The sequence below is a fragment of the Hibiscus syriacus genome, unplaced genomic scaffold (assembly GCF_006381635.1).
Source record: "Hibiscus syriacus cultivar Baekdansim isolate YM2019G1 unplaced genomic scaffold, ASM638163v2 tig00116989_pilon, whole genome shotgun sequence".
Lineage (NCBI taxonomy): Eukaryota > Viridiplantae > Streptophyta > Magnoliopsida > Malvales > Malvaceae > Hibiscus > Hibiscus syriacus.
The window spans coordinates 5,748,340-5,760,316 of NW_024063508.1; the positions used below are offsets into that span (position 1 = coordinate 5,748,340).

The following is an 11,977-nucleotide window of genomic DNA, read 5'->3' on the forward strand; positions in this document are numbered from 1 at the left end:
ATTTATTTAATGTATTTTAATTTCAAATATGTATTTTAATTTATTTCAATTTAGTTTTTTTAAGTTCTAGTTTATATTTTGGAAATTTTAGATTAGTCATAGTTTAATTGCTTATGTTTTTGATTAAATCCTTAAATCTAGATTTCTTTAACTTTAGTTCATAAACCTTAAATTAGGAGAATTTTCAATTTGGTCATCTTTTTTATGCCTGAGGTTCCATTTTAATTATTCAATTCAATAAATTGTTAAAATTCACTAGTTTTTAATATTAGAGCCTATATTTTAGGGTTTAATCCTTTAGATTCTTTTAAATTCATAATTTGACACTCTAGTTATAAGGAAGCCTTAATTAATTCATTTAGTGTACTTAGATTTAATAATCGGTTGTTTGATTGCATATTTCAATTTCAAAATAAGGAAATGTTCATTTATTAAGGGATTAATAGTGTATCTTCTGCTTTTGCCAGGGGTGACCACTATTGATTCCCGAAGTAAATCAACATCATTTTCAAATCTCTGCATCATGATTTCTAAATTATTGAGGCAATGCCTATTTATTGGGATTAATAACGAAACTTTCGCTTGTGCTCGGGTAGTTGTTATTGGTCCAAATAAATTGACATCCTTTTAAACCTACACACTTATTGGGTTTTTAATTAAATAAAATTTAAACTCAATTTTTAATTCTAGAACATAGGGTAATCGACTATGTATCAATTTTTAGGCGTTGTGAGGACGTTAATCCTTCCTGTAATATCCTGAATTCAGGGTCAGTAGTTTCGATCAACCCGAAACCCATAAGTTGAGCCCATTAGATCTTCTAGAGCAGTTTGGACCAGTTTATGAGAGCTTTGGGCCTAAGTTTGGCCCAAGAGCATAGGATAAGTGATGGTTTTAAATTGAGGTAAAAAGGTGAGGGATCAAAAGTGTAGTTTACCCATAACTTGGCATAAAGAATAAAAACCCCTTAAGCCAATAGTTTTTTCATGTGAAAACCCCAAAGCTCCCTAAATATCTTCATTTTCTCTATTATTTTCCTCCCAATAGCAAGAAAAAGGTGGAAGCTTTAAGAGTTTCAAGCCTTGATTGAAGAAAACAAGGTAAGAACCTTAATCTCCACCCCTTAAGCTTCATTTCGAGCCCTTAATTTCAAGTTTTGGGTATAGTTTTAGAAAATGGGTTTTTATGTGAGTTAAGGGAATCAAAGGATTCAAGCTAGTTTTAGTAAAAATTAGGTTTTTAGAGTGTTCTTAACTTTATTTCCAAGCTCTAAACAACTCAGTAATCTCCTTATCTTGCTTTTGATTGGCTAAAGAGGTAGGAGAAAGTTCCAAAGCTAGAGGTAAAGAGAAATTGAATCCTAGTTGATTAAGATAAGTTTTGGCAACCAATACGGTTAGGTAACAAACTCACAACTCCTTCATACCCTTAGTGGTTAAATTGAGATGCAAGAGAGCTTATGAGATGAGATTAAGTATAATGAGTAGTTTTCCTTTTTAAGATGCATGTTTTAAAGTTATTAGATGTTCTTAAGACTTATTTATGACCTTTATAATCACATAAAATTTAATAAATAATTGTGAAACCTCAAGGTAAGGAAATTAGGGGGTTTGAGTAGCGAATTCGGGCACAAATAAGGCATTTTTAAGGGTTGGTATCGATACTATGTTTAAAGCATAAACTTTTAGAACTATGAGGGCAATATCGATACCCCCTTAAAGGAGTATCAATACTGAGGGTTCTGTATCGAGACCGAGGGGCTTGGTATCAGACCGATATTCCAGAATGCCATTTTGGTATCGATACTTTAGGGAGTATCGATACCCAAGGTCTAGTATCGATACTCCCATATGATTATTGATAGTTCCCCTTTAATTTTTCAAGGCCAATCAGTTGGGGTATCGATGCCTTAGGTAGGGTATCAATGCTGAAGTAAGGGTATCGATACTAAAAGGGTAATATCGATACTGAAGCAAGGGTATCGATACTACAAGGGTAATATTGATACTAAAGTGATGTTTTAGGTAGTAAATTCAAGAGTGCTTTAAGAAGAGAAGAGGTTCCCCAAAAACTTATAATTACCTCTAAATAAGACTACAGGTGAGGACATTATTAATGATTAATTCAAATCTAGAAACGAGAATAAAGTACGATCAAATAAGACTAGCCTTGCTTGAATGCTCGGGAAACAACCAGGACACCGAGTTCCTTTAGAAAAGCTAGAGATGTCGAAAGTATAAATGCAATCCATATATCCTTAGGAAGTGCCGAGGCACTTTAAATTGACTAATTAGGGCGCGAGGTCCAATAGACGCGAGGGGTGGGGTGGGTTAGTCGAGCGGGTTGGCCGATGTAGAGATTTTAGGCAACCAACCTCGGTAGACTAGAGGGGTATGTGATCTCCGAGATGCAGTAGAGAGTTAGTATCACGAGGAAACTCACTAATGTTTGAGATTGAATAGCTTGATGTATTTCAATGATGGACTTTTAGTATGAGCTAGTTTTTAGTGTGGCACTGAGCTAATTAGCTCAGCGTTTGGAATTTGTTTCCTTACGCTAATTAGGTGGAGCTTTCGAGGATATCTAGAGATGCAAAGGTCAAGACCAGAGCATATTAGATCAGAGTACGTCTCAAGTTTTTGAAAAGACATGTATATTCACATTGATTGTAAATTACTTTCAAATTAAATTTTGCAACTCGATTTTAGTTTTTAAATTACTTTTATACTCACATTGATTGAAAATCATAAACATACAAAAATGCCCCTTCAAATATTTTATTTTAATATTAAAAATATATGAGACAAATAAAACTTAAGGAATTAACACAATTTTATTTTAGAAAAAAATTCTTGAAAAGCTTTTCTTTTGATATTTTACTTGTACATTTTATGATTCACGTTGTTTTATAATTTTAATAATGTTATTTTCAAGGATCGAATCTAAATTTGCTAGTTAAAAATATAATTATTTAATTTAAAATAGTTGTATATATAATAAATAATTTTATTGGTTTAATACATTTATTCATTAATTTATTATTAAAACAATACATTTGAAAAGATTGCTTTTATTATATTTTGTTTAAAATTATTTAAATTAAAGTTGAGATAAATTTCATTAAAAATAAAAAATTTATCAACATAACGAAATTCAATATTTACTTAAAATACAACACTAAAGTTTTCTTTAAATTATGTTTGGTTTAAATATTTTTGGATCTTTTTAACAATGATAATTGAATTTATTAATTAAAAAAGAAAGAGTTAAAATTACAATGTATTCAAACATAGAGAGAAAATGGAGACAATAGTCACAAAAACAATCCATACAAAAATAAAATTATTAAACCTAAAGATACGAAGAAAAATGAAACATTCTCTAGAGAATGACGATCAACATTAGGAGAACCCAGTAAACTTTATAAAAATTATGTCTCTGTCAAACGAGACGCTTTGCGAAGTGATAAATTAGTTGTGAGCAAACTAGACTATCTCAGAGAATATTTAGCATAATTTTGATCATATCAGCAAATAACATTTTACCAAAGAGGAGATCTAACTATACTTGGTGACCCACAAACTAATCAGAAAACAAATATCGTGAGTCTTTGTGTGAGCACCAAAACGACCGCAAATGTTGGTAAGAAATATACCAAATGCCAAAAGGATTGTACCACAAGAGCAGAGAAAATGCGTATCAAAATAACAGAGAAAAGTTTCATAAGGACAAAGATTCTTATTCAAAATTGAAAAATAACTCAAGAAAAAAAGAAAATAAAAGACATAGTATGAAAAAACAAGAGAACCAATAATCACTGGTGGTAGACAATCAACATTAAAATTGGTATCGCTACCGACTAAACAAAAATCAAGGGATAGATGAAGGTGACATAAAAATATTGAGAGAAAATCTAGGTTAAAAAGGAATTTTTTATATTGTTGTATTAGAAAATATTCTTTTTTTAAAAAAACCACTAGTTTTATTTACAAGGTACAAAAATCCAAAATTACAATAAATGTTATAACTATTATCGTAAACTAAATACATAATTTGGACGTTTTCTTATAACATTAAAACCTAACCCAAAGACTAGAATAGAAAATAGATACAAACAAATCTAATTGTATCAGAAACTGAATCATAAAAGAGAGATTAAGCTATTGAAATACTACCAAAAACTACAAATCAAAGTCGAGTGTCATGAGAAACTATCCACGGGCGTAAAATCATGTATCCAAATTCAATCTAAGGGTCCATAGCAGGGAAGATGGACAAGATTACAAGTAAGCGTCATCTTGATCAGTCGTGACGTCATCAAATCCAACTCTGAGAAAATATAATATAAAAAAAAATGATCAAACGATCGAGAAAGAAGACAAAATGTACCACAAAGGCAAAATAATTCTTATTTAAAAAAAATTAAAAAGACAAAATAGAAAACAATCGACGACCAACAACCAACATTAAAATTGGTATTACCACCGACAAACAAAGTTAAAAAAAATTGATCTAATCTATAGAAAATGCAAAAAACCTATAAAAAAAAGAAAGAAAGAAAGAAAGAGTGGCTAATCTCTCTTGTTGGATTCTAAAATCTTATTAACTTGTTTGAATTTTCAACATTATTTAAAGAAAGTAACATAAAGTTATAATATTGGGAAGTTTATACCAAGTTACTATAATCACCTATTTATTAAGTAATATAAGATTATAAATAATAAATTAAATGTCATATCAACTTAATCTTTTCAGATGAATATAAAATTTAAGATTAAAAAAAATCATAAAATTACCATCATAGTTACTCATGACGCCAACTTCTACAAGAAATTAATAATTTATGATTAATTTTCGCCATTCTTTCATCCGTATTCATTATCTATTTTTCTTTTTTTCTAAATTAAAATATAAATAAAATTTGATGGTAGACAATAAAAACAACTTATATTCCAATAAAACAATTTAACGCAAAAATACAATGTTTGACTGAAATTCTATCAAATAATAGGGTATATTACAAATTTAATACCTGAAGTTTATCATCTCCCCTATTTTATTCATTGTACTTTTAATTGTTTTCAATTTAATCACTAAATTTTGTATATTGAATTTTTTTAATCAGTCAACCGTTGTTTCTTTAACATTGTCATGACATGGTATTTTTATTAATTTTAATATTTTATAATATTATTTATGCTTTTATTATCCACTACCCACTCCGTTCATTTCCATTTTAAACCTCATCCATAACCTCAAACCCCCCCCCCAAAAATTGTAGTTGTTGGATCCCCCTTTTTTTTCTTTTGATTTTCTAGTAACAATTTCACACCCTTCTTTTCATCACATTTAAGATTATTAAAGCTAAAGTTTGAGAAGAAGATGGTGGTTGAGACCATTGTAAACGCACCACCATTGTCCCACTTTCACAGCCATTTGTTGAAACTTTTGAAAGCTTGCAGGTAGAAGTAAAACTTTCAATTAAATATTGGTGCCTCCATAATGAAATTTGATTTGGGGAATGGGGAAAATGGTGTTTTCCTGGTTCAGTTGACAAAGGTTGATGAGAAGTCCGTACTTGGCCATTGGTCCCTGGCGACGGTGACCGACAATGGTCAGAACAGTGGTTGGTTTGATGGCTAGAATCTGAGTTCATTGAGGTTGAGTGAGAAGGGGAGGAAGATGAAAGAAAAAAAAATTAATTTAGATCAAAACTACGTCATTTGGTTTAAATTTAATATTTTATTCGATCCAAAATTACATTGTTTTGATATTTACTCTAAATAATATAAACAATTATTTTTAAATATTATATATTAATTATTATATTTAATGTAAAGTTCATGTAGAAACGAATCAATTAAGTAAAGTTATCACATATTTTTATTTTAATGTTAAAAGTTAAATTTAATTAAAAATTATTATAATATTATATTTCACAAAAATAAATTAAACAAATTAATGTAGAATTAATAACATATTTTGATAATCTGTTTTTCATGAATAATCATATATTCAAAATGATTATACGAAAATATAACTACTAAGACAATAATTACAAGTTTACAACCTTTGTAATTATAAGGAATTATAATTTCTTATACCTATTTGATTGTATCAATAATTTAGCAAATGAATAAAAAAATATTAAAAATCATAACTAAATTACACATGTAATTACACCAATAGTCCCTCTTTCCTTTAAAAACTCTAATTACACTAAGACCTTCCAATTACAATGATTATCAAACATGCCAAAATTGTGTGATTAAAAACAATTACACTTCAAACACTCTTAATCGCATACATCAAAATGACCAAACATAGGCACATTTCAATTTCCGAATTCCAGCTGAAGTCTAATAGAAAATTAGCCCATCAATCCTTTTCTTTCCTCAAATTAGTCATGTTTCTAAAATATCCATTATGTCCACAAAGTTGAACAGGTTAATAATAAGTTTTGATATGCTAAATCGCAAACTATTTGAACTGCTACTCGAAGGTGAAAGGAGATGACTAAAATTACTTCATCTGACCTGCTAATGTAGCATCCTCATCTTCAGCATCTAATTCTTGCTCCACACCTCTGACCTGCACCATTATTACCCAAATCCTTATCATAATTACGAACTCCATTGAAGAAAAACAGTAAACTCACTTTTCACAAACGTTATGACTGCGTCATAATGGGTAATCTCCTTGAAGCAGATATATGTAGTTTAAGCATGCATCATAAAGTAATGTCGATGTCGACATATAGATTTGTTCTCATTTAATACAGTAGCACCGGTGCTCTATTCATCAGCCTCCTCCCTGATAATTGCCACTGCTTTCTGCTTTGTTGTGATAACTAAAAAGCAAGAGCATATCCCCTTGCAATCTTCACAGCAAAAATAAACTTGAGTTCCTAGAGCTAATCATTGATGGGCAACAAAGACCCGGCAACATCACATGCACAAAGACACAGACCCGGCAAATCATTCTAACAGACGCTTTGATTAGAGACTGATCAGATGCCATGGGTAAAGACAACATGGCTCGTACAACTGTAATTAAAAAGTCCTGCTCGTCCTACGTAGCTTTAACAACCAAAGACGGTCTCAAACTAGATAACGATAGATTATTCTACTATTGTGTCTGGTTATTTGAACAAAGGGATTACACTGAGAACGAGATGACAGTTACTTGATAATATCATCCAAAGAAGGGTGATGAGAGTGATAGAACAGATTGGAATACGCTGTGGCAATTCAAATGAAAGAGGGAAAACTTGGTACTGAATTTTCCCTTTACTAAGACTCACATGTGCTTTTTTTTTTTTTAATGAGTTATTAGGTATATAATGATATAGCAATGTGTATGATCCTATTTTAGTTTTAATCATATTTACATAAAAAATGTATTACATAAAACTTATCCTTTTGGCTTCCTTGATCCTGTGTGCTAAACACAAAAAAGCAAAAGCAATACCATTCTTTTCAAATATCAGTCATTTATCCTATTCTCTCCATCTAGCTTCCTTACAAATTCATTGCGCATAAAGTAATATGATAGCTACCAAGTAGTACCTCGGGTACATAACGCGTTAGCATATTTTCAGTGCCAGACTTCAAAGTGACAAATGAGCTTGGGCAACCACTACACGCTCCTTGCATTTTCAATTTGACTATTCCCGTGTCTCTACAGAAGCAAACAAGAAACATTCCATCAATGCTAATTCAGAAAAGAAAATAAAGCATGCATAAATATTTTAGAAAGAATTTAAACCAAATTAAGGGTAAAAGGAAGCTTGACAAATCAAATCCTTGATATTCAATATCCCCACCATCATCTTGCACTGCTGGTCGAATTCTAGTCTCTAGCAGTTCTTTGATCATTGCCACTGTTTCAGAGTCATCATGCATCATGAGTAGCACCATTTACATTATTTTATGGAAGATCTTAGCAACTATGAGATATATTGGAAAAGAAAGGAAGGCAATGTTCACACAGAGATTCTCCGAAGTACAACATGAGCTCGTAATGTTGCTATGCTACCCAAAGTATACTTTTTTCCTCCCACATTTGTGTACATCTTCATCCTTTTGTCCCTAAATGTATTCCTTTCCTTTATCCCACCAGATTATTCTCAGCTATCATGGCTCAAGTGAAAATTGAACCTAAACCTCTAAAACATGAGGGGAGAGAATAATTAATTACCAAATCTAAATATTGAACTGGGAGACTTCTTTTATTGGCAATGACGTAAGTATTAGCACAAGACAGGGCTCAAGCTGAAAAGACTACTTGATCCAACCATATCCTCCATCAAAGTCTTTCAAGCCATGGTAGTAAAGCATAATAAAATTCATGAAACATCCAATATTAAAAATCTCAAGACAGGGTGAAAATAAGTTAGAAAAAGTACCTCATGAATAGCAGTGTCTTTAGCTTCTGCAGTTTCCGAGTCAAGAAACAATGGCTGTCCTGAGGAATAAAAATCCATAATCGAAACAAAAATTTGAGGCTTGAGGAGATCCCAAGAAGCATCATCTGACTTTGTTACAGTTATAAAAATCTGATCCAAAGAAAACTCGAGTAATACCTGCATTGTGAGGAAACAAGATTCAAATAAATACTTACCAAAACTATTCTACAATAAGATTGAATTTTAAATCAAAGTAACAGCGAATAACAAGAAATAGTAGCATTTTCATTGAATTTCTTATTCTTGATTCGTTTGAGGTATTTTTTTCAACATGTTAATTGTTCAAAAGTCAAAAGAACCATTTCACAACTCTTCCGATCATAATGTTTCTCTAAGTACCAAATCTACAGAATACCTACATTACTGTTGTAACTTAAAAGGCCTGTTATTGTTCTGTAATTTTAACAGTGAAAAAAACTCAAAAAAGAGAGGGGGGGGGAGGGGCGATAAAAATAGCTAAAGATAATAAGGGGAAGAAGAAGAATAAATGCAAGAATGGATTAGATCAGATCAGCAGAAAACTGCAACACCAATAAACATGAACATAACTGGTCAAATTCAGAAACTCAACTGAAATACAAGTAAGATGTATAGGGACTCTAGTTTCTAAAGTTTAACCCTAGCCCTAGATTTAAACCCTAAAGAACATAAATATCAAATGCAAGGCTAATGGTGATGCTACTTTCAGCAACGTTTGTCGCCAAAACAATTTTCTGCTTGTTAGGAAGACAGTCAAATATTTCTCGTTGATGCATATGTTTTGTTTCATATCAATTTTATGCTTTGAATTGATCTTGGTAAAAACACTACTCAAGAGCTGCTTGCATCTTACTTTAAAAACACTTAAATTGAACTTGGCAACTATCAAATTAAAGTAAAGATCATGTAGCTAGTATTCTAGAGGGCTAAATTTGAGCATTTTAATCTAGTTCTCAAACGGTTTACTGTCTGAAATCCTAAAAAAACTTCTCTACATTATATACTTCTGATACATAACATACAAATGCATAAATAAATATTATATATATATTTGAGCTCAAAAGCTCACCATGAAGTCAATCTAGAGTTTACTTGAAAATACTTAAGCTTAACCAAGTGAGTCTTGAGCAGCTTAAGATTGAATCAACTCAGACTTCCATTTTGGGTATTTGTGGTTGCCTAGATTTGAACTACGACTGCTCAAACTAAGTAGCATTCTACGATATAGCATGTGGTGCTTGGGACACACTCAGATTTCATTGTAAGAAAGAAGCCTCAAGCAAATTTTTATATTTTTGGTACATAGGATGAGAGAAAGCCTTTCTCCTCATCTATATTCCACTCCACCCTTCACCAGGAGGAGCTTTCAAGCTACAATATTACAGCCCTATTTCATCTAAACCTAACAAGCTGTATATTTGTGTAGTGGTGCTTTCCCATGTCTCAATAGCGTTTAAGATATTATGTAAACAAAATTTGACAATAATAATCCTTTCTGCATATATTTTAACTCGTTCATAAATTCAATGCAATGGTGTAATACCATATCATTTCTTCGTGTCCTATGGCGTTTTAGTTATTTTAAAGTTATCATGTTCATGTGTGAGACCAACCAGCGTCCGCTCGAACAAAATTAGATTAATAACTCCTCTAATCTATTAGGGTAAACAATCTTACCGTCAATACCATGCAAGGCCTTGGCCAGCGGGGAATTCATGGCAGAACGAGCATTTGGGAAATCAGTACTCCCGACTTCCATAACTGCTTTGCCTGGATAGAACATTAAAGATGAAGGATTGGGTGTCGATTGCGTTTGGATAAAAATGCTTCTCTTTTGTCCTGCAAAGGCAACCCCCAAAGGGGGGAAAATGCAATCAAATTAACTAGAAAGAAAGCAAAAGAAAATGGAAATGGAAATGGAAATGGTAAGACTGATACTTCTCTGGCTCATCTTCAATCAAAGACTGGCTATAGAGGAAGTTAGAGACTTGCACATGTATATTAAATAAAACAGTGCCCGAAATAACAAAACCCACCCTTATATATGAAGCAACATGGCGACCGTAAATGTATTTGCGGTGAACTTCAGGATCAAGTTGCTTACTGTCCTTGTTAAATCCAATAAACCTTTTCTCACTGTGAGGAATATCTATCCCTCCATCCAAAGCACACTAGAAGGAAATGCAAAGAATAATTACATGGAAAAACCGACTAGAGAGAGTATAGGTGGAAATTTTGAAAGTTAAATTATATGTAAAACATGCTTTTCTTCAGCATAACATGGCCCAGCTATTAGATTTTAATAGAAAAACTAAAATAATCTTTGCAGGACTCATATTAGCTCCACTACACACAAAACTATTGTTTTCAGTAGCAGAAACTAAAAGCCTAACCTCAAGAAAAGACCATGCTCATGCACAAAGATATGAGTTTGAATGAAAGCTATCAAGGATGATAGTAACTTAAAAGAACAAAAATAATTGGAAGATATAACAATGAATAAAGTTTAACACAGACACATGTAAATCGTGTAGAATAACAACTTACTTGAAATAGTTTGAAACATCTTGTAATACAAGTCCCTTGTTACCCAAGCATAGCATATCAACCACTGGATGCAGGTAGGTAACGTCTCGCATATATCTCTCTAGTCTTAAAATGCCGAAACCACAACCCTACTGTACCTTTATCTCTATCTCTCGGAGGTAGACACTATTTTCCTCCTCTCGTCATACGTTCCAAGCATATGCATACAAAAGGACCACAATCCCCTCTGGCTATTGACGCTTGTTGTGGCGCTATCTCGTCTCTCATCATTGTAACATTTAACTTATTCGGCTTCTCGTTTCCTGAATTAGTCCAATAAGCAATCACATCCAAGTATTTAGGCAAAAGATCGATCCATCCCCTACAAATAATATCTTTCAAAGCAGACAATGTTATGTAATTCAAACGACTGTCATATACTACCGTCTTCAGTGATGGGAGCTGAAGCTCGACGAGAAACCAATGACGACGTTGCATAACAGGGATAAACAACTACAATATTAAATAAATAATACTTCAACTGCGCACATCAAATAAATTTGATGAACACCTTTAAATATGCAAAAATAAATACTAACCTTATCATCCTCCCACCACTCAGGATAAAAGATAACTTTGCCATTACCTAACGCATATGAAGCGTCTCTCTGATCCTGCAAGTGACTTGAGTGAAAAGATGAAGGCATAATAGTCCATTGCGTCTCTTCAATTTCCTTAAAATCAGAAGTCGTGTTACCCATGCGTCAATATATTGTTTTATAAAAAATACATATATTAGTGAATTTAATAAATTAAAAAAATACTCAAAATTAATATAAAAAAATATAATACTTACCCCTCATTCGAAATAGCCATTATCTTCAACCCCTAACAAAGAACCCCACCAAGATCACTAAAGAAACAAATGTGTATGGTCGATTTTGCATATGTCGGTGAAGCACCCCTTGCTCCGCTCATATAAATAAAAATCAACTGCGGTCTTAG

At 32.1% G+C, this 11,977-nt stretch overlaps 1 pseudogene; it reads right to left on the reverse strand.

Moving 5' to 3' along the window:
* Window positions 1–6,522: 6,522 nt before the first annotated feature.
* LOC120193143 lies at window positions 6,523–11,733 on the reverse strand (annotated as a pseudogene).
* Between the last annotated feature and the right edge of the window lie 244 nt (window positions 11,734–11,977).